The sequence below is a fragment of the Chamaea fasciata genome, unplaced genomic scaffold (assembly GCF_029207755.1).
Source record: "Chamaea fasciata isolate MVZ Bird 193981 ecotype frontalis unplaced genomic scaffold, bChaFas1.0.hap1 SCAF_651, whole genome shotgun sequence".
Classification (NCBI taxonomy): domain Eukaryota; kingdom Metazoa; phylum Chordata; class Aves; order Passeriformes; family Sylviidae; genus Chamaea; species Chamaea fasciata.
The window spans coordinates 30,599-50,317 of NW_027094736.1; the positions used below are offsets into that span (position 1 = coordinate 30,599).

At 58.6% G+C, this 19,719-nt stretch overlaps 1 long non-coding RNA gene across 1 annotated transcript; it reads left to right on the forward strand.

The window, feature by feature from the left end:
* The first annotated feature begins 18,990 nt into the window (after positions 1–18,990).
* On the forward strand, positions 18,991–19,484 carry LOC136305775 (uncharacterized). Its single transcript, XR_010725415.1, has 3 exons — positions 18,991–19,074; positions 19,159–19,237; positions 19,315–19,484. It is a non-coding gene; the product is annotated as an uncharacterized lncRNA (long non-coding RNA).
* The last annotated feature ends 235 nt before the right edge of the window (positions 19,485–19,719 follow it).

A 19,719-nucleotide genomic window follows, 5' to 3' on the forward strand; every position in this document is an offset into this window, starting at 1 on the left:
CAGGGTCATGAAGAAATTGCTCTAGTGTTCTAAAATAAATGCAGATTTTTAGGCCTCTCCCATTCTCTCTGACTAGCAACATGTGAATTGATTTTTGATCTCCTTTCTGTTGGTGTCTGTGGGTTTTAAGCTGCATGGAGAAGGTGTCTGTGGACATGGCACCCAGGGAATGGTGCTGGGAAGGGCAGGATGGAAAGGAGCTGCTCAGGAATCCAGAGCAGCAGTGGAGTGGGAGCTGGTGCTGCTGCCTCAGTCACACCCTCCTGGACAGTCTGTGCAGTGATAATATTCCTACTTTCCTTCCTGAACCTGGGGTTGGAGGAGAACACGAGTCTTGGCATTGATGGAAAGGGGAACTCGAGGGAAAAACTGCTGTTTGTGTCCTTAGAGAGCAGTGGGAAGAGCCTGGGAGAAATCCTGGCTGGCTGAGGGATCCTTGTGTCCCCTCGGGAATAAATCCCTGCGTCTCCTCAGCCCTGCTGGTTTGCAGTAGCGTTTGTACACCTTTCGCTGCAGCTGTGGTTCTTAATAACTGGAAGTCCAGGGATTCTGGGCGATTCCCATAAGTTCTCCTGTTTTGTAGGAGCTGCACGGTGAGGTCAGCATTCTGAGGGAGGCCCTGGCACAGCTGCCAAGGGCAAGGAACGTGGAGCATCCCGGGGCTTCTCCCGCCCGAGTTTCTCCCGGAGCGTGCTGCGTGTCGTGCCGGATGTTTAACCCGGGTTTGGGGTGTTCTCCTGCAGTCCCAGCTCTAACTGCTGCCCCCGAGCCCCGGCCTTGCTCTGTCCCAGCACTGAACCTGGCAGGTGGGTGTGCTTTTCCAGCCCTTGAATCCCACGGGCAATCCCAGATTCCCGGAGCTCCCCGAGGCACAGCCTGGCCTCCCTCCCTGGGAGCTGCACCTCAGTCTGCCTGGACCAAGGCCATCCTGTTTGAGACTTTATTCCTGTTGCTTTTCCTCTTGCAGGTAATTGGCGAAAAGGAGAGAGCCAGTAGGAAGTGAAGCCACTGGAAGGCCTTATCCCAGTCCAAGGTTGGATGGGAGTAACTGGACCTGTTGAATTCCCACTTCCCTTTAAATCAGAGCAGAGGAAGCAGATTTTAAATCATCATTCCATGAACTTTCACCAACTTCATGACTCTTGCAAAAGTTTTCAATGTTAGAAATTCCTGAGCTTGTTTTCCAGGCAGGCTTGGATTTGGATGTTATTCCTTCCTTTTAATTGAAGGAATAACTCTGATTTTCTCTCTGATTTTAGTAAGGGAATATTTATTTATTCCAATTTTCCATCCTAATTGGAATTTTTGTACCTTGTAGAGCACATTTCTAAGGAAATTTACCCAATTAATGTTGGTAAATCAGCAATTGTCCAGCACCATCTCCACAAAATTCTGTGATTTCCCAAGAAAACTTTGAAGTATTTATTTGCCACGATTCGTCTCTTTGTAAAGTTCAATTTACTGCATTTTTAATTACATAAATGCCATTAAAACCTGAATCCAGGCCTAGCTGCTGTTCCTTGGACACAAGGGGCTGGTTCTTTCCTACCTTGGCACATTTGGATGTTTGTCCAAAATGAGCTTCCCACTAAAATAGAATTTGTTTCCAAGCAGAAGTGGGAATTGTCTAGAAAACCTTCTGTTCTGGGGGGCACTGGGTTTGTTTCCCTTATTGCTGCATAATTGAGGAAAGCCATGGCGCTTTTTTAGGCAGTGGCAGGAGGTGAGAGCTGCGTTTATTTAATTTTGTCTTTTATTTTTTGTTATTTTTGTATTTTTGTGCTCTTTTGTTGTGGTTTTTCATGTTGCGTTTTGTGGTTTTTCAAAGACTTTTTCTTCAGTTTTTTAATTTTTATTTTTTTTCTTTAGCTATTTATTTACTTGTTAAAACTACTTTTCGTTTTTTATTTTAATTTTTTGTTTAAATTTTTTTTCCACTTTTTTGTTACTTTGAAATTTTTTTCTTTTGGTATTTTAATTTTATTTATTATTTTCTATAGTTTTGGTTTATTTTTTCATGTTTTCTTTGTTCCTTTTTTTTTTTCCCCATACTCTTTCTTCCCCCGGGCGCCTGGGGGTTTGGCTGTTGGCAAGAAAGATGAGAAATGACCTCGGTGCCCGCTGGACGTCGGGATGTCATAGAGAGCGCAGTTGGCAAAAGCTCTGTATTTTCTGCTCCATAAAACTCCTGAAGGGAGAAAGCTGTGACCACCGTGGTGCCGTTTTTTCCTTCCCAGCCCCGACCAGGTCTCCTCCTACCCGTGCACAGTGTTACCAGCAGCAGCCTGCTGTCCAGGCTGTCGAGGCGTATTTCAGAGGGAGCAATAAAAACAAAGTAGACGTTTTATTTTGAACTCTCCGACCCTGCTTGTTTATTAGCAAAGAAATCCAAAACAAAGCGAACAAAAAAAGAAAACCCCCAAAATAAAATCCCCCGCAACCCACCAAAAAAACCCCATACAGATAGAGAAAATATGCCCATATTATCTAAATAAAGATTAAAACTTTACCCCTTAGAAAACCAGGCTCATTTAATTCAAATTAATTGTGTTTCTGATGTGTTAGGTTCATGAATTCATCTAGTGTAAAATATTGTTTAAAATATAAACAAACGAATTTAAAAAATAATGAAAAAGAAAAATAACAAAAAGTATAGGATATGAAAAATAATATCAATAAAAAATACACAATATATTATTACTTACTACACGTTTTATAAATATATTTAATATACATAATATAAACATCTATAATGTACATAATCATATTTAAATGAAATGTATTATTATTTATAACATTACATAATAAATAAATTATTTTATATATAACTTTCTATATTTAATATCTATAATAAATATAATAGTATAATAAACATAATACATGATGTATAATGTACATAATATAAAAGATGAATTGTAATGATGAATGTAAATATCAGAATCACAAAGATAAAAAATATTGAAATAGAGCCTGAACGAAAGGCTTTTTTGTTTCGGTCTGGTTGCTGGCAGGGCTCTCGCAGGTGTGCTCGGGGGTCTTTTGGGCCATTTATTCCGGAGGCTGTTCGCCAGGGCATTCCTGGGCACGTTCGTTTATGGCTCCGCTCCGCGCCGCCGCGCGGCAGTGCTGCCACCCTGTGGGCAGAGAGCGGTAGTGCAGCTGTCCCGTCCCGCGCGTCCCGTCTGATCTGTGCGGCAATGCTGCCACCGTGTGGGCAAAGAGCGGTACTGCAGCTGTCCCTCCCGCCCGTCCCGCCTGATCTGTGTGGCAATGCTGCCACCCGGTGGGCAAAGAGCGGTAGTGCAGCTGTCCCCGTGCCCGTCCCTCATGATCTGTGAGACAATGCTGCCACCCTGTGGCCAAAGAGCGGTAGTGCAGCTGTCCCCCCCGCCCGTCCCCGACGCGCGTGGCAGCCCCGCATTGTGAGCTCGGGGGCGGCGCTGCCGCCCGCCCGCCCGCAGCTCGGGGCCGAAAGGGAGGGAAAAAGGCAAGGAGCCCGGGCGCGTGGCAGCCGGCTGCCTGCGCGCGCCACCCGGACCCCGGAGCCGTCCGGGCGCGATTTTCCGCGGCGTTTGCGGGTGTGCGGACACGGGATGGGGGCGCAGCGGCGCCGCGGGCTGCAGTCCATTCAGTCAGGCGCTTGTGGGAGGAGCCGAGGGGGCATTTTAGTGGGTTCCACTACCAAGATGGCGGCGAGACGCGAGGCGCCCGACCTTCCAAAAAGGGCGGCCAAAAGGGCGGGAAAAAATAAGGACCCTATAGGCGTTTAGCCAGACGCCTGCACAAAAACCCCGACTACGGCGCCGCCCGGGCGCAATTTTCCGCGGCGTTTCCAGGTGTAGGGACACCGGTCGTGTGCTCAGCCGCGCCGCGCTTGCGTTCGGATTCGCGGATTTAGTCAGGCGTCTGTGTAAACACCTGGCGGAGGCCTATGCCGAGCCGCAAAGAACATGGCGGCCGGGACGGAAGTGGCCTCAGCCGCAGCCAAGATGGCGGCGAGCAAAAGCGGAAGTCACGCGACGCCCCTCACAAAATGGCGCCGAGGCGCGAGGCGCCCGACCTTCCAAAAAGGGCGGCCAAAAGGGCGCGAAAAATTAAGGACCCTATAGGCGTTTAACCAGATGCCTGCACGAAACCCCGACAACGGCGCCGCCGGGGCGCAATTTTCCGCGGCGTCTCCAGGTGTGGGGACACGGGCCGTGTGCTCAGCCGCGCCGCGCTTGCTTTTAAATTCGTGGATTTATTCAGGCGTCTGTGTAAACACCTGCCGGGGGCCTATGCCGAGCCGCCAAGAACATGGCGGCCGGGACGGAAGTGGCCTCAGCCGCAGCCAAGATGGCGGCGAGCAAAAGCGGAAGTCACGCGACGCCCCTCACAAAATGGCGCCCAGGCGCGAGGCGCCCGACCTTCCAAAAAGGGCGGCCAAAAGGGCGCGAAAAAATAAGGACCCTATAGGCGTTTAGCCAGATGCCTGCACGAAACCCCGACTACGGCGCCGCCCGGGCGCAATTTTCCGCGGCGTCTCCAGGTGTGGGGACACGGGCCGTGTGCTCAGCCGCGCCGCGCTTGCGTTCGGATTCGCGGATTTAGTCAGGCGTCTGTGTAAACACCTGCCGGGCGCCTTAGAGGTGCCGCAAAAAAGATGCCGGCGGAACCGGAAGTGGCCTCAGACGCAACCATGATGGCGGCAAGGAAGGGCGGAAGGCTCGTGGGGCTCGTCGCGGCCGAAAATCGCCGAGTGCAGCTCACACCCTGCAATGGCAAAAGCTGTTTTATTAAAACTCAGCCGAGAATTTTCCTCTTATTTCCAGGTCACAGGATATACTGAGGCTGAGAGGGATCCTAAAATCTGACTCTCAAGCGGACGGACCGTTTGAGAATCGAACTCAGCACCTTGGCATTACCCGGACTCTGCTCCAAGCAGCTGAACCAATCTCTGCATTATGGGGATGGACCTCCATAGGATGGCAACGCTTGGCCCCACTAAGGTAAGTGCAGTGCCGCCTTCTCTGCCAAAGCTGCTTCACACACCAGCCCCTGGAATGGCTCGAGGGCAGAAGTGGCTGGCAGCTCACGACAGCACAAAGCTCTTCCAGTGACGCTGATTTCCTGTCCTTTCCAGGATTTACCCAGCAGCTGCCGTAAAAGTACTCACACAAAGTCTCTTTCCGGGCGGAAAGGAGCAGGACAAGTCCTGAGGCTTCCCTTCTTCCACGGCCAAAGCTCTGCAGAGAGGCAGGGCCGGTCCCACCCGCACAGGGGCGTTTCCTGCAGGTGAGTGTTGCCGGGCCAAACTGATGGCAGCTGCTGAGGCCGGGGCTGCTTTTCTGGCCGGAGGCCTCGGTGCCCCCCCGTGCCGCCTGCAGTGTCCCTCGGGGTTTCCTGCAGGTGTCCCGGGTGCCCGGAGGCGCAGGGAGGAAGGAGGCCGGCAGCCCCAGCGGGGCCAGCAGCCCTGGGATGATGTGCAGGGAGGAGCTGTGCCTGCGGGGCCCCGCCCGTGGCAGCGGCGGCCAAACGCAGGGCCCGGGGCCGGGCTCGGGGCTGGCACGGACACGGCCCCGGGGCTGCCGCGGCTCCTCGGCCAGGGGCTGCTCCCGCCGGGCACGGGGAGATGCTGCAGCCCGGACAGAGGCACCCACAGCCCAAGAGCTCCCCGGGGAACAGCTGGCATTGCCTGGGAACGGCGGCTCGGGCTGTCTGCAGAGGGGCTCAGACAGCAATTCCCACCTCCCGGAGCTCCCACACAGTTGCCAGGGATGTCCTGGCCACCCCAAATCCCCTCCCTTTCAGCCTGAGGACATCACCCGTCGGCAGCATTAAAGCCAAGGCGCTCCTCCCTCACAGAAATTAAATCCAGAGCAACGGCCCTCGGAGATGCCTCAAAATCAAAGGTTTGAGTGGGATGGAGTTTCGTTTGGATGAAGTCTGGACTTTTCCAGGGAGCCGGCCGGAGTGCAGAAGTGATGGAAAGCTTTTGCAGGTGGGTCCCACTGGAGGTGTGCTGAAGGCAGGGATGGGCGTCCCTTGCCTGAGGGAAAGGCACTTGCAGAGGCCACTGCTGGGGCTCGGAAAGGAGCTGAGCTCCTGCAGGGAGCTGTGTCCTCCCGAGGGCACAGGGGCTGCCTCAGCACAGGCCGGCCAGTGCCTTCTCCTGCTCTGAAACATCACCTGGAGCCCGAGCTCAGGGGGGTGGCTGAATTCCAGGGAAATCTGACAGGTGACCCCCAGGGGGTGAGGGTTATAATTAACCAAATCTATGGAATAGAAACCTATCCTGTCCCCATCCTGCTGAGCTTCCTTGGAAGCTCTGCTGGTTCCTGACACGTCTGGCATTCAAGCAGCAGCTCTGCGTGGGAATATCCGTGCTCCGTGAGGCACTGTGAGGTTATTGCAGCGGGAACTGAGCAGGGAATTCGGGGCCGTGGGTATAATTCATCTAAACTAGCAAAGGTGACAGTGAACCCCAAATCTGGGCACCACACAGAGAACAATCTTTGTGCTGCCCTGTCAGCTCAAGCCCCTGGGCTGGGAAGTTTTGGGAGTCAAACATATGGAATGATAGAAGTCACAGCAACTGGTGTCACCCCGAGGGACAGTCCAAGTCCCAGACAATTCCTCTGCAATCCCCTCGGGGGGAAAACACCCTCTGTCTGCCAGGAGCCCTGACTCTGTTTCTCCTAGCAGCTGTGTTGGGCTTTAAGAACTTGAAATAACTTTGAAGCCAAAGAAATCACCTTTTCCTACTGGTTTGATTGTTGTGTTTGGTTTTTGTTTTTTTTTTTTTTTTTCTTTCAGATGCTGGACTTGCTTCTGTGGATGTGTGCTGAGCTCCGGCTGCAGGGGACTGTCAGGCCTGAATGGCTGTGAGTCTGTGTTCTTCTCGCTGGGGAAGCGGAAATAATTATTAATTAGACTGCAGAAATGTTTTCAGAAACCTTTCCCCTTTCCTGCCCTTTGCTGGTGGATCTTCTCTTTCTGCCTTTGACTTTACAAAGCTGTTCCCTGATGTCATTTCCCCTGCCTGAATTCCTTGCAGCTCCTAGCTGGGAAAAACTGGGATGATGTCCTGGGGATGTTCTTAGGGGAGGACAGAGGTGAGATTTTTGCCTGTATTTTTCTAATATTTTCTAAAATTTCAGGGAGCTGCTGCTGCTGCTGCACAAGTGGAGCCTTGTCAGCGAAGACCTGCATCTGCAGGAGGCCCCGCAGGCCCTGGCTGGGAAGTGCCAAAACAAAGAAGTGATCAGTAAGTGCTGAACTGCTTCCAGGAGGGCGTATTTTGTTGCAGCCGTTACAGACCAACAAAAGAATGGTGCTGTGTCCGCGTGATGTTGGTGACTTTGTGTGAGTTGCTTTATTAAAGCCAATCGTTGGTAAGGGTTTTGAGCATCCCTTGGATAGCCCTTGGAGCTCTGGGTGCCCTGGCTGTCTCTGCGGTGCCCTTGCCGTCCCCTGGGTGCACTTTGGGGTCGCCCTGGCTGTCCCCTATGTGTCCCTGGGGTGCCCTGGCTGTCCCCTAGGTGTCCGTGGGAGTGCCCTGGCTCTCCCTGGGGTGCCCTGGCTGTCCCTTAGGTGTGCCTGGGGGTTCCCTGGCTGTCCCCTAGGTGTCCCTGGGAGTTCCATGGCTGTCCTCTAGGTGTCCCTGGGGGTGCCCTGACTGTCCCTGGGGTGCCCTGACTGTCCCCTAGGCGTCCCTGGGGGTGCCCTGGCTGTCCCCTAGGTGTCCCTGGGGGTTCCCTGGCTGTCCCTGGGGTGCCCTGACTGTCCCCTAGGCGTCCCTGGGGGTGCCCTGGCTGTCCCCTAGGTGTCCCTGGGGGTTCCCTGGCTGTCCCCTAGGTGTCCCTGGGGGTGCCCTGGCTGTCCCCTAGGTGTCCCTGAGGATGCCCTGGCTGTCCCCTAGGTGTTTCTGGGGGTTCCCTGGCTGTCCCGTGGCTGTCCCTGGGGGTGCTCTGGCTGTCCCTGGGGGTGCCCTGACTGTCCCCTAGGCGTCCCTGGGGGTGCCCTGGCTGTCCCCTAGGTGTCCCTGGGGGTTCCCTGGCTGTCCCTGGGGTGCCCTGACTGTCCCCTAGGCGTCCCTGGGGGTGCCCTGGCTCTCCCTGGGGTGCCCTGGCTGTCCCTTAGGTGTCCCTGGGGTGCCCTGGGTGTCTCTTGGGGTGCCCTGACTGTCCCTAGGGTGCCCTGGCTGTCCCCTAGGTGTCCCTGGGGGTGCCTTGGCTGTCCTTTAGGTGTCCCTGGAGGTTCCCTGGCTGTCCCCTAGGTGTCCCTGGGGCGCCCTGGGTGTCCCTGGGGGTGCCCTGGCTGTCCCCTAAGCGTCCCTGGGGGTGCCCTGGCTGTCCCTTAGGTGTCCCTGGGGGTGCCCTGGCTGACCCTAGGTGTCCCTGGGAGTGCCCTGGCTGTCCCCTAGGTGTCCCTGGGGGTGCCCTGGCTGTCCCCTACGTGTCCCTGGGAGTGCCTTGGCTGTCCTTTAGGTGTCCCTGGAGGTTCCCTGGCTGTCCCCTAGGTGTCCCTGGTGTCCCCTAGGTGTCCCTGGGGGTGCCCTGACTGTCCCTGGGGTGCCCTGACTGTCCCCGAAAGTGCCCTCCCTGTCCCCTAGGTGTCCCCAGGGGTGCCCTGGCTGTCCCCTAGCTGTCCCTTGGGGTGCCCCGGCTGTCCCTTGGGGTTCCCTTGCCGTCCCCTAGGTGCACCTTGGGGTCCCCGGGCTGTCCCCTAGGTGTCCCTGTGGGGGCCCTGGCTGTCCCCTATGTGTCCCTGAGGTGCCTTGGCTGTACCGAAGGTGTCCCTGGGAGTGCCTTGGCTGTCCTTTAGGTGTCCCTGGAGGTTCCCTGGCTGTCCCCTAGGTGTCCCTGGGGGGCCCTAGGTGTCCCTGGGGGTTCCCTGGCTGTCCTTGGGGTGCCCTGACTGTCCCCTAAGCGTCCCTGGGGGTGCCCTGGCTGTCCCCTAGGTGTCCCTGGGGGGGCCCTGGCTGTCCCGTGGCTGTCCCTGGGGTGCCCTTGCTGTCCCCTAGGTGTTCGTGGTAGTGCCCTGGCTATCCCTGGGGACGCCCTGGCTGTCCCCTAGGTGTCCCTGTGGGGGCCCTGGCTCTCCCTGGGGTGCCCTGGCTGTCCCTTAGGTGTCCCTGGGGGTTCCCTGGCTGTCCCTTAGGTGTCCCTGGGGGTTCCCTGGCTCTCCCCTAGGTGTCCCTGGGAGTGCCCTGGTGTCCCCTAGGTGTCCCTGGGGGTGCCCTGGCTGTCCCCTAGGTGTCCCTGCCTCGCCCGAATCCTCGACTCCGCCTCCGGCGCCATGGTGACACCCCTCCCAGTCTGGACCGGTGTGGCCACACCCCCTCCCCTGGGGCCATTAGACCCATCCCAGTATAGACCAGTTAGGCACCGTGTGCCCACCACGGACCCCCACACGCCTGCCAGTTCGTCCCAGTCCACTCCCCGTCCATCCCAGTTCTCTCTGATCACCCTCCCAGTGCTCCCAGTCCATCCCAGTCCCGCAGGTGTTGGTGCTTGTGGCTTGATCAGCTGGTGCCTGTCCGCAACGTGGAGCGGGTCAAACGAGGCCTCAGGGGGACGGGGGAGCGGATTTGGGGGGTCCTGGGGGTCCCGAGTTGTCCTGGAGGGGTTTGGGGGGTTTTGGGGGGTCTGGGGGGAGTCCTGGGGGCTGCTTTGGGTGGTTTTGGGGGATCTTCGGGAGGTTTGGGCGGCCCATTTGAGGCATCAAAGGAACCTGAGGAGGGTTTTGGGCGCTCCTGCAGGTCGGGGGGGGGCCCTGGGGGTGGTTTGGGGGGCACTGGGGGGTTCCAGCCCGTGACCCCCCCCGTTTTTGACCCCCCCCCCCCCCGAGCTGTTTCGGTCTCATCGACGCCCTCCTGAAGCCCAAGGGGGGGTGGGCGCTGGGCCCCCCCCGCTGCCCCCTCCCCCTGCCACCCCCGCGACGCCCTGCAGGTGAGGGACCCCCAAAAACCCCTCCCCGGACCCCAGATTCACCCCTGGGACCCCAAAAAACCCCCCAAACCTCTCCCCGGACCCCAAATTCACCCCTGAGGCGCCATAAAACCCCTAAACCCCTCCCCATGAACCCCAAATCCACCCCTGGGACCCCCCAAAACCTCCCCAGGACCCCAGATCCACCCCGGGACCCTCGAATCCATCCCTTGGACCCCCAAAAACCCCAAAATCCATCCCTGGGACCCCCCAAAACCTCCCTCCAAACCCCAAATTCACCCCTCGGACCTCCAGAATCCCTCCACAGGCCCCCTCAGGGGTCGTTCCCCACGAAAAAGGGCGGGATACGTGAGGGGAGAAAAAGGGCGGGAAACGTGAGGGGAGAAAAAGGGCGGGATCAAGTGGGAGGGATCAATGGAATTTTGGGGGGCGTCAGCGACGGTGAGGGAAGATCAATGGAATACTGGGGGGGCATCAATGACATTGGGGGGGGTCAGTGACACTCGGGTGGGGATCAATGATGCTGTGGGGGGGTCGATATCAGCTCGGGGGGCGGCCATGGGTTTTTGGGGGGCCGCAACGCAGGCGGCCGTGCTGGGTTTGGAGCGGGGGGGCCCCTTCAACCTCTGGGGGTGCCCTGGCTGTCCCCTAGGTGTCCCTTGGGGGCCCTGGCTGTCCCCTAAGTGTCCCTGGGGGTCCCCTGGCTGTTCCTGGGGGGGCCCTGGCTGTCCCGTATGTGTCCCTGGGGGGGCCCCAGCTGTCCCCTGGCTGTCCCTGGGGGTGTCCTGGCTGTCCCCGAAAGTGCCCTCCCTGTCCCCTAGGTGTCCCCAGGGGTGCCCTGGCTGTCCCCTAGGTGTCCCTGGGGGTTCCCTGGCTGTCCCTGGGGTGCCCTGGCTGTCCCCTAGCTGTCCCTTGGGGTGCCCCGGCTGTCCCTTGGGGTGCCCTTGCCGTCCCCTAGGTGCACCTTGGGGTCCCCGGGCTGTCCCCTAGGTGTCCCTGGGGGTGCCCTGGCTGTCCCCTATGTGTCCCTGGGAGTGCCTTGGCTGTCCTTTAGGTGTCCCTGGAGGTTCCCTGGCTGTCCCCTAGGTGTCCCTGGGGTGCCCTTGCTGTCCCCTAGGTCTTCGGGGTAGTGCCCTGGCTGTCCCTGGGGATGCCCTGGCTGTCCCCTAGGTGTCCCTGTGGGGACCCTGGCTCTCCCTGGGGTGCCCTGGCTGTCCCTTAGGTGTCCCTGGGGGTTCCCTGGCTGTCCCTGGGGGTGCCCTGGCTGTCCCCTAGGTGTCCCTGGGGGTGCCCTGGCTGTCCCTGGGGGGGCCCTGGCTGTCCCCAAAAGTGCCCTCGCTGTCCCCTAGGTGTACCCAGGGGTACCCTCGCTGTCCCCTAGGTGTCCCTGGGGGTGCCCTGGCTCTCCCTTAGGTGTCCCTGAGGATGCCCTGGCTGTCCCCTAGGTGTCCCTGGGGTTCCCTGGCTGTCCCTGGGGTGCCCTGGCTCTCCCTTAGGTGTCCCTGGAGGTTCCCTGGCTGTCCCCTAGGTGTCCCTGGGGGGCCCTGGGTGTCCCTGGGGTGCCCTGGCTGTCCCCTAGGTGTCCCTGGGGGTTCCCTGGCTGTCCTTGGGGTGCCCTGACTGTCCCCTAAGCGTCCCTGGGGGTGCCCTGGCTGTCCCTTAGGTGTCCCTGGGGGTTCCCTGGCTGTCCCCTAGGTGTCCCTAGGGGTGCCTTGTCTGTCCTTGGGGGTGCCCTAGGTCTCCCCTAGGTGACCCTGGGCGTGCCCTGGCTGTGCCTGGGGGGGCCCTGGCTGTCCCTTAGGTGTCCCTTGGGGGCCCTGGCTGTCCCCTAAGTGTCCCTGGGGGTCCCCTGGCTGTTCCTGGGGGGGCCCTGGCTGTCCCGTATGTGTCCCTGGGGGGGCCCCAGCTGTCCCCGAAAGTGCCCTCCCTGTCCCCTAGGTGTCCCCAGGGGTGCCCTGGCTGTCCCCTAGGTGTCCCTGGGGGTTCCCTGGCTGTCCCTGGGGTGCCCTGGCTGTCCCCTAGCTGTCCCTTGGGGTGCCCCGGCTGTCCCTTGGGGTGCCCTTGCCGTCCCCTAGGTGCACCTTGGGGTCCCCGGGCTGTCCCCTAGGTGTCCCTGGGGGTGCCCTGGCTGTCCCCTATGTGTCCCTGGGAGTGCCTTGGCTGTCCTTTAGGTGTCCCTGGAGGTTCCCTGGCTGTCCCCTAGGTGTCCCTGGGGGGCCCTGGCTGACCCTGGGGTCGCCCTGGCTGTCCCGTGGCTGTCCCTGGGGTGCCCTTGCTGTCCCCTAGGTGTTCGTGGTAGTGCCCTGGCTATCCCTGGGGATGCCCTGGCTGTCCCCTAGGTGTCCCTGTGGGGGCCCTGGCTCTCCCTGGGGTGCCCTGGCTGTCCCTTAGGTGTCCCTGGGGGTACCCTGGCTGTCCCCTAGGTGTCCCTGGGGGGCCCTGGGTGTCCCTGGGGGTTCCCTGGCTGTCCCTGGGGTGCCCTGACTGTCCCCTAAGCGTCCCTGGGGGTGCCCTGGCTGTCCCTTAGGTGTCCCTGGGGGTTCCCTGGCTGTCCCCTAAGTGTCCCTGGGGGTGCCCTGGCTGTCCCCTAGGTGTCCCTGGGGGTTCCCTGGCTGTCCCCTAGGTGTCCCTGGGGGTGCCCTGGCTGTCCCTGGGGGGGCCCTGGCTGTCCCCAAAAGTGCCCTCGCTGTCCCCTAGGTGTACCCAGGGGTACCCTCGCTGTCCCCTAGGTGTACCCAGGGGTGCCCTGGTGTCCCCTAGGTGTCCCTGGGAGTGCCCTGGCTGTCCCCTAGGTGTCCCTGCCTCGCCCGAATCCTCGACTCCGCCTCCGGCGCCACGGTGACACCCCTCCCAGTCTGGACCAGTGTGGCCACACTCCCTCCCCTGGGGCCATTAGACCCATCCCAGTATAGACCAGTTAGGCACCGTGTGCCCACCACGGACCCCCACACACCTGCCAGTTCATCCCAGTCCACTCCCCGTCCATCCCAGTTCTCTCTGATCACCCTCCCAGTGCTCCCAGTCCATCCCAGTCCCGCAGGTGTTGGTGCTTGTGGCTTGATCAGCTGCTGCCTGTCCGCAACGTGGAGCGGGTCAAACGAGGCCTCAGGGGGACGGGGGAGCGGATTTGGGGGGTCCTGGGGGTCCCGAGTTGTCCTGGAGGGGTTTGGGGGGTTGTGGGGGGTCTGGGGGGAGTCCTGGGGGCTGCTTTGGGTGTTTTTGGGGGATCTTCGGGAGGTTTGGGCGGCCCATTTGAGGCATCAAAGGAACCTGAGGAGGGTTTTGGGGGCTCCTGGAGGTCGGGGGGGGCCCTGGGGGTGGTTTGGGGGGCACTGGGGGGTTCCAGCCCGTGACCCCCCCCGTTTTTGACCCCCCCCCCCGAGCTGTTTCGGTCTCATCGACGCCCTCCTGAAGCCCAAGGGGGGGTGGGCGCTGGGCCCCCCCCGCTGCCCCCTCCCCCTGCCACCCCCGCGACGCCCTGCAGGTGAGGGACCCCCAAAAACCCCTCCCCAGACCCCAAATTCACCCCTGGGACCCCGAAAAACCCCCAAAACCTCTCCCCGGACCCTAAATTCACCCCTGAGGCGCCATAAAACCCCCAAACCCCTCCCCATGAACCCCAAATCCACCCCTGGGACCCCCCAAAACCTCCCCAGGACCCCAGATCTACCCCGGGACCCTCGAATCCATCCCTTGGACCCCCAAAAACCCCAAAATCCATCCCTGGGACCCCCCAAAACCTCCCTCCAAACCCCAAATTCACCCCTCGGACCTCCAGAATCCCTCCACAGGCCCCCTCAGGGATCGTTCCCCACGAAAAAGGGCGGGAAACGTGAGGGGAGAAAAAGGGCGGGAAACGTGAGGGGAGAAAAAGGGCGGGAAACGTGAGGGGAGAAAAAGGGCGGGATCAAGTGGGGGGGATCACTGGAATTTTGGGGGGCGTCAGCGACGCTGAGGGAAGATCAGTGGAATATTGGGGGGGCATCAATGACATTGGGGGGGGTCAGTGACACTCGGGTGGGGATCAATGATGCTGTGGGGGGGCCGATATCAGAAGTTATCAGAGGAAATCGCCGCCGCCGTCCTCCCGTGCCCAGAGCCCCGCCAGGACCCCAGCGCAGCTCCGGCTGCAGGCGGAGCAGGAGCGGCTCCTGCCGCCCGCAGCGATCCCGGTCCCGATCCCGATCGCAACGCCCCCCTGGTCCTCCGGCCCCGAGACCCATAGCCCGCCCGCCGGGGGAGGCCGCACCGCTCGGGAGCCGCAGCCGACACTGACAGGACCCGAACCAGAACGGCCGGTCCCATTTCCGGCCCCGCCTGGCTCCGCGCAGGGCCGCGAGCAACCTCGGCTCGGCTCAGCTGTGAGGGGCGGGGCGGGGCCGCGGGCGATGGTCCCGCCCCCATCCTGGGCAGCGCGGGGCGCCGGGGCGGGCTCGGGGCGGAGCCGGGGCGGGCTCGGGGCGGAGCCGGGGCGGGCTCGGGGCGGAGCCGGGGCTCTGTGAGGCGGGGCCCGGAGGCAGCCGGGGCCGGGCAGTACCGGGGGCGCGGCTTCAGGGGCGCGGGGCGGGTCCCAAGTGCACGGCGCCGGGACCCCACCGGGGCGTTCCTCACCGAGCCCATAGAGCAGCAGCTACTTCCGCCACCCTTTTGAATCCCTGCGATTGGCGGGCTCGCTGAGGCATCGGCAGTGCTGATTGGACAGCGGGCCCCGGGAACCGCCCCCGCCCCCCGGCCCGCGCTGAGGGCCCGGGGCCTCCGCCCTCAGACCGGCTCCGGCTCCAACCCGGCCCGGGCTCTGCTCCGGTCCCCCCGGCCCGCCCTGAGGGCCCGGGGGCTCTGCCCCGAGACCGGCCTCGCCCCTCCCCGCCTCGCCCTGTAGTAGATTTCTGTTTGGTTTGTGGGAAGAAACATGTGTGAGAAGTGAGAGTTGTGCTGGAGGGGTGCTGCTGGGATGAAAGGATGGAGTAAATCTGCTCCGAGGATGTGCGATGAAGAATTCAGGGTCAGAGGTGGGCAGTATTTATAAACTGTCTCCATATTTCCCTGTATCTCTGGGTGTTTGGATTTAGCCTGGGATTGTCAGCTAAGTTATAAACAAGCCAACCCGGCTACTGAACTCCCAATGAACGTTTGGAACCCTTGCACAGAAAGACAAGGTAGTGATGATTCCAAAGGAGAAAATGTAAATGAAGGGTAACGATTGCTGGGAAATTTCCTTAGGAATTGTGAACCTCACACAAACGGAATTTAGGAGGTGGAATCCCAGTTTCAGCCTTGGGCACGTGCAGGAGCAGAGGGGTCCTTATTCACAGCAAGGAAAGCCCGGTGCCCCAGCGTGTCAGTGCACACAGTGCAATGTCCAGGAAATGAGCAGCAGGGACTGGCAGCAGCTGCAGGTGAGAGCTGTCACAGGATGATTGAGGGGACAGAGCAGCCCCAGGTGAGAGCTGTCACACTGATGAGGGGACAGGTGGAAGCTGTAAAGGATAACGAGGGGGCGGGTCCTGCCAGCACTGCTTTAAGAGGGGAGCCCGAGCTGAGTTTGGCACGGAGCTGCGGGAGGAGAGGGGTTTATGCTGGGCTCCCAGGTGAGGCTCATGGAAGGATGGTGAGTTCATCTCACAGGGGCTGGGGGAGGCCTTGGGCGTGGAACATTACTTCAGGAGGTGCTGAGGGACAAACCTTTGTGCCGAGCAGCAGCAGCAGCACAAAAGGTTGAAATAAGTTTCGGTTTGGCATGTAGTGATGGGATTGGCGTCTATGGTGTGCTAGTGTTGTCTAAAGGTTTAAACTTTAACGTTTATTTTTAAAGTTTTAAGTTAATGAATTAATATGGGTTGCAAGACATGGGCTTTTTCCTTTTTATTTGGCTAGGGGGAAGTCTTTAACTTTGGGGGGGCTCTGAGTATATGTTCTGGAGTATTATTAAGGGGTTTGGACATGGTGTTGTTTTTATTATACTCAGTAGTTTGACTAGGGGTGATAAGAGTTGGCTTTTTTTGCTGGAATTTTTTTGGGGTTGTCTGTTTGAAAATTTATATATTTATGTAGTTAAGTGTGCTGGTGTTTCTGATGTAACTCTTCAGCATATGTTATTGTTTGTGTGTTTTAGGTGGTCTACTTGTCTTACACCCTGACCGATTGGCCAACAGATCTGCTGAGATCATACATCGATGTTTGTTTTATTTCTTGTAGCTGAATAAGAGACAGCAGCCCGGTGACAGCAGGAAATTCCCAGAGAGCGAGGCGGCATTCTGTGGCACCCGGCGTGGATTCTCATCCCCAGACGTCCAAGAGATAAGTGGAGGGTTCAGAGCCACAGAGGGGATGAAAGTGGAGTGCTGGGTCAGGACTTGTCAGGAGGGGTTTTTGAGTCAGGTGTGGAGATAGGGATGTCCAAGATGTGCCAATTGAGAGTACAGGTGTACCAGCCCGACCCCACCCCTACCCCAGACCCGAAGGAGTAGCCCTAAAGACATGCCCGTTTCCCTGAGTGCAGGTACAGGCAGGAGCCCTTATGCAGGACAATGCCAGAAGGCCTGGCTGCGAGGTGTAGGGCTCTAAAGAAGTTGGGTTTAGAAGGGGGGAGGTGTAGCCACACACACAGAGGCTGAGGTAAAGGACTCGAGGACTAGAGGACACACGGTGAAACTCAGGGGAACAGGCTAGGATACAAGTCAGAGTACAGGTGTAGCGGCCCTCACAGCACTGCTACCAGCACACTTCCCCTGAGAGCAGGTGCAGGCAGCAGCCCTAGTGCAGGAACACACCAGAAGCTCTGACCTGTGCAGACACAGTCAGGCTAGGGCCAGGCAGGAAGCGATAGTGGGGAGCAGGATCCAACAGGGCTGGGGATAACGGGGGTTTCCCGCCCCACCCACCCTGGGATTCCCTGTCTCTCCGCAGCCGGTGGAAGTGCTCCTGATTCCCTCTCGAGGCGGCGGTTGGTAAGGCTTCGTGCCTTTTGCCACCGCAAAGAGTTCGGCTCTGTCAGCCTCTGCCCTGTCTCAGGGCCACGTTTCTTAGGGTAGGCAGGGAACAACTGTGGATGTACCTGTCCTGCGTGCGGGACAGCTCTTGGGACCCTAACGGTGCAGAGCGTCCCCGGCTGCAAGGTCTAGGGCTCTGAAGAAGCAGGGTTCAGAAGGGGGGAGGTTACAGTGATACACACAGAGGCTGAGGTAAAGGACTCAAGGACTAGAGAACACACAGTGAAAATCAGGGGTACAGCCTAGGATACAAGTCAGAGTACAGGCATCCCGGCCCTCACAGCGCTGCTGCCAACACCGTTTCCCTGAGAGCAGGTGCCGGCAGCAATCCTAACGCAAGACAAGGCCAGAAGTCCTGAGAGGTGCAGGCAGTAGCCCTAAGCTAGGGCCAGGCAGGAAGTGACCGTGGTGGGGCAGAGTCCACAGGGTTGAGGTTCACCGGGGATGTCCACCCTGCGTTCCTGTCCTGCTCTAACCGGGGATGCTCACAGCCCTAATGGAGGCCACGGTGGGTGGGCTCGGTGCCAGTAACGCCTCTAAGGCTTTGGCGCTGCGAGCGTCGGCCTCCGAGCTCAGCTGAAGCACGCACGGGGCCCGAGGGCCCGGTCCTGCTTAAGAGACGGTGAGTAGCAGAGCTGCTGGGTTTTGGCTGATGTGCAGCTAAGATTATGCTTTGATATTTGGTTTTCTTTATTGTAGCTGACTAGGAGACAGCAGCCCAGTGACAGGAGGAATTTCCCAGAGGCATAGGCGGCCTTCTTTGGGGCCCAGCGTGGATTCACCTCCCCAGACATCTGAGAGATAAGTGGAGGGCTCGGAACTAGGGAGGGGATGAAAGTGGGGTACCAGGGCAGGGATCACTGGGAGGGATTTTTCGAGTCTGGTTTGGAGATGGGGATGTCCCAGATGTGACCCCTTAGGCTACATGAAGGGAAAGTCTCATTTTTCATGTCAGTGCTGAGGTGTGCAGGGCAGAGCAGTCCTGGTGTGTGTTGTGTCACTTGTCTCTTGTGCACTCTGTCTGTTTGGTGTCTTGTCTTTTCCTTTAGTCCTTTCAGGGGCCTGTCCAAACCCCTGGCATCAGTCTTAGCATTTCTGATCTCTGTGCTCCTCAGCCAGGTGCCTTTGTCTCAGCTGCTCGGACACTCATCAGAATCCATCTCTCTTCACAAGCATCCAGTCCGATGCCTTTTCAGGTCTTGTTCTGAGCTGTACTGACAGCCGTGCACCGCCCTGATCCATTCCGGCGGGTTAGGTCTTGTGAGAATGCAAAGACAGGTGGAGGATTCTGACCGTAGGATTCTCGGGCATCCATCTCTGCGTTTCTTGGGATAAGTCATCCCGATGGCATCTTGTTCCTGCAGGGTTCTCTGAGCCTGGCCAGCTCACCTTCCATCTTACCTCGGTCATCTCATTCCGAGTTCTCTGGACCCTCAGGGTCATTCTTCTTGCCCAGAGTTTTCTGTCCCTGTTGCGTCCCCTCGTTTGTCCTGTGCTGTGTCACGGGTGTTGGTGTGTGTTTGGCCCGGAGCTGCTCTGCCTTGCTGCTCAGTCTGGGTGTAGGGGTACGAGGGTAATAGTCCTGGGGGCTTGAAATTTGTGATGTGGGGTGTGGTTAGACTGTAGAGGGTATTCCTAGATTGCCACAAGATGTCTGGAGCTGTCAAGGTATCCTGCAGCACTCTGACTTTTGTCCAAACTCTGTTTCAGATGCAGAGAGATGAAATCTGTGGCAGAGCCCCCCATCCTGGGTGAGGGGGCTCCCCTGAGAAGGTCAGTCCCTGTTTCTGTTTGCAGGGGAGGTGTAAATGATGGCTGTGTTACAGCTCTGTTCTTTGTCTTTATTTTTAGGTGGTGAAGCCGGATCTCAGCAGTCAAGCTGACGTGGGCGAGGTGAGCAGTGACGGGTGGACAGAAGCCGTTGCTATTGTTCAAGCCTCACTCGCTGGTGCAACTCTAAGCCTCCGTTCTTGTGTGTTTTAGGGAGTCCACTCGCAGGAGGCCGAGCTCCCCTCTCACCAACGGGACGACAGACCCGCGTCACCTCACCCGTGAGCCCTCCGGGAGCATTCCAGGAGTCTGTGATGGAGCCTTGATCTTCTCCTTGTGAAGGCCCCATCCAGGTAGGCTTGGATAACGGCCGAGGAGTTGAGGTGAGTCAGGGAGGAGAAGGAGGAGGAGGGAGGGTCCCCTCAAGTTCCAGCGCTGCCACGTCACCTTGTCTGCTCTTTACCCAGGCAGACCCTGCGATGCCGGCGTTGGCCTCTGAGCGCAGCTGAAGCGCGGGGCCGAGGACCCAGGCAAGCTTAGGAGACAGTGAGTAGCAGAATTGTCGGGTTTTGGGTGATGGGCTGCTAAGATCACGCATTCATGTTTGGTTTTTTTTGTTGTAGCTGACTAAGAGACGACAGCCCGGCGACAGCAGGAATTTTCCTGAGGCAGAGGCGGCCTTCTTTGGACCTGGCAGGGATTTGCCTCCCTGGATGCCTGAGAGATAAGTGGAGGGCTGTGGCTCACAGAGGGGATGAAAGCAGGATGCCAGGGCAGGGATCACCGGGAGGGGTTTTTTAAGTCAGATTTGGAGTTGGGGGCACCAAGATGTGACCCCTTAGGCTACATGAAGGGAAAGTCTCATTTTTCATGTCAGTGCTGAGGTGTGCAGGGCAGAGCAGTCCTGGTGTGTGTTGTGTCACTTGTCTGTTGTGCACTCTGTCTGTTTGGTGTCTTGTCTTTTCCTTTAGTCCTTTCAGGGGCCTGTCCAAACCCCTGGCATCAGTCTTAGCATTTCTGATCTCTGT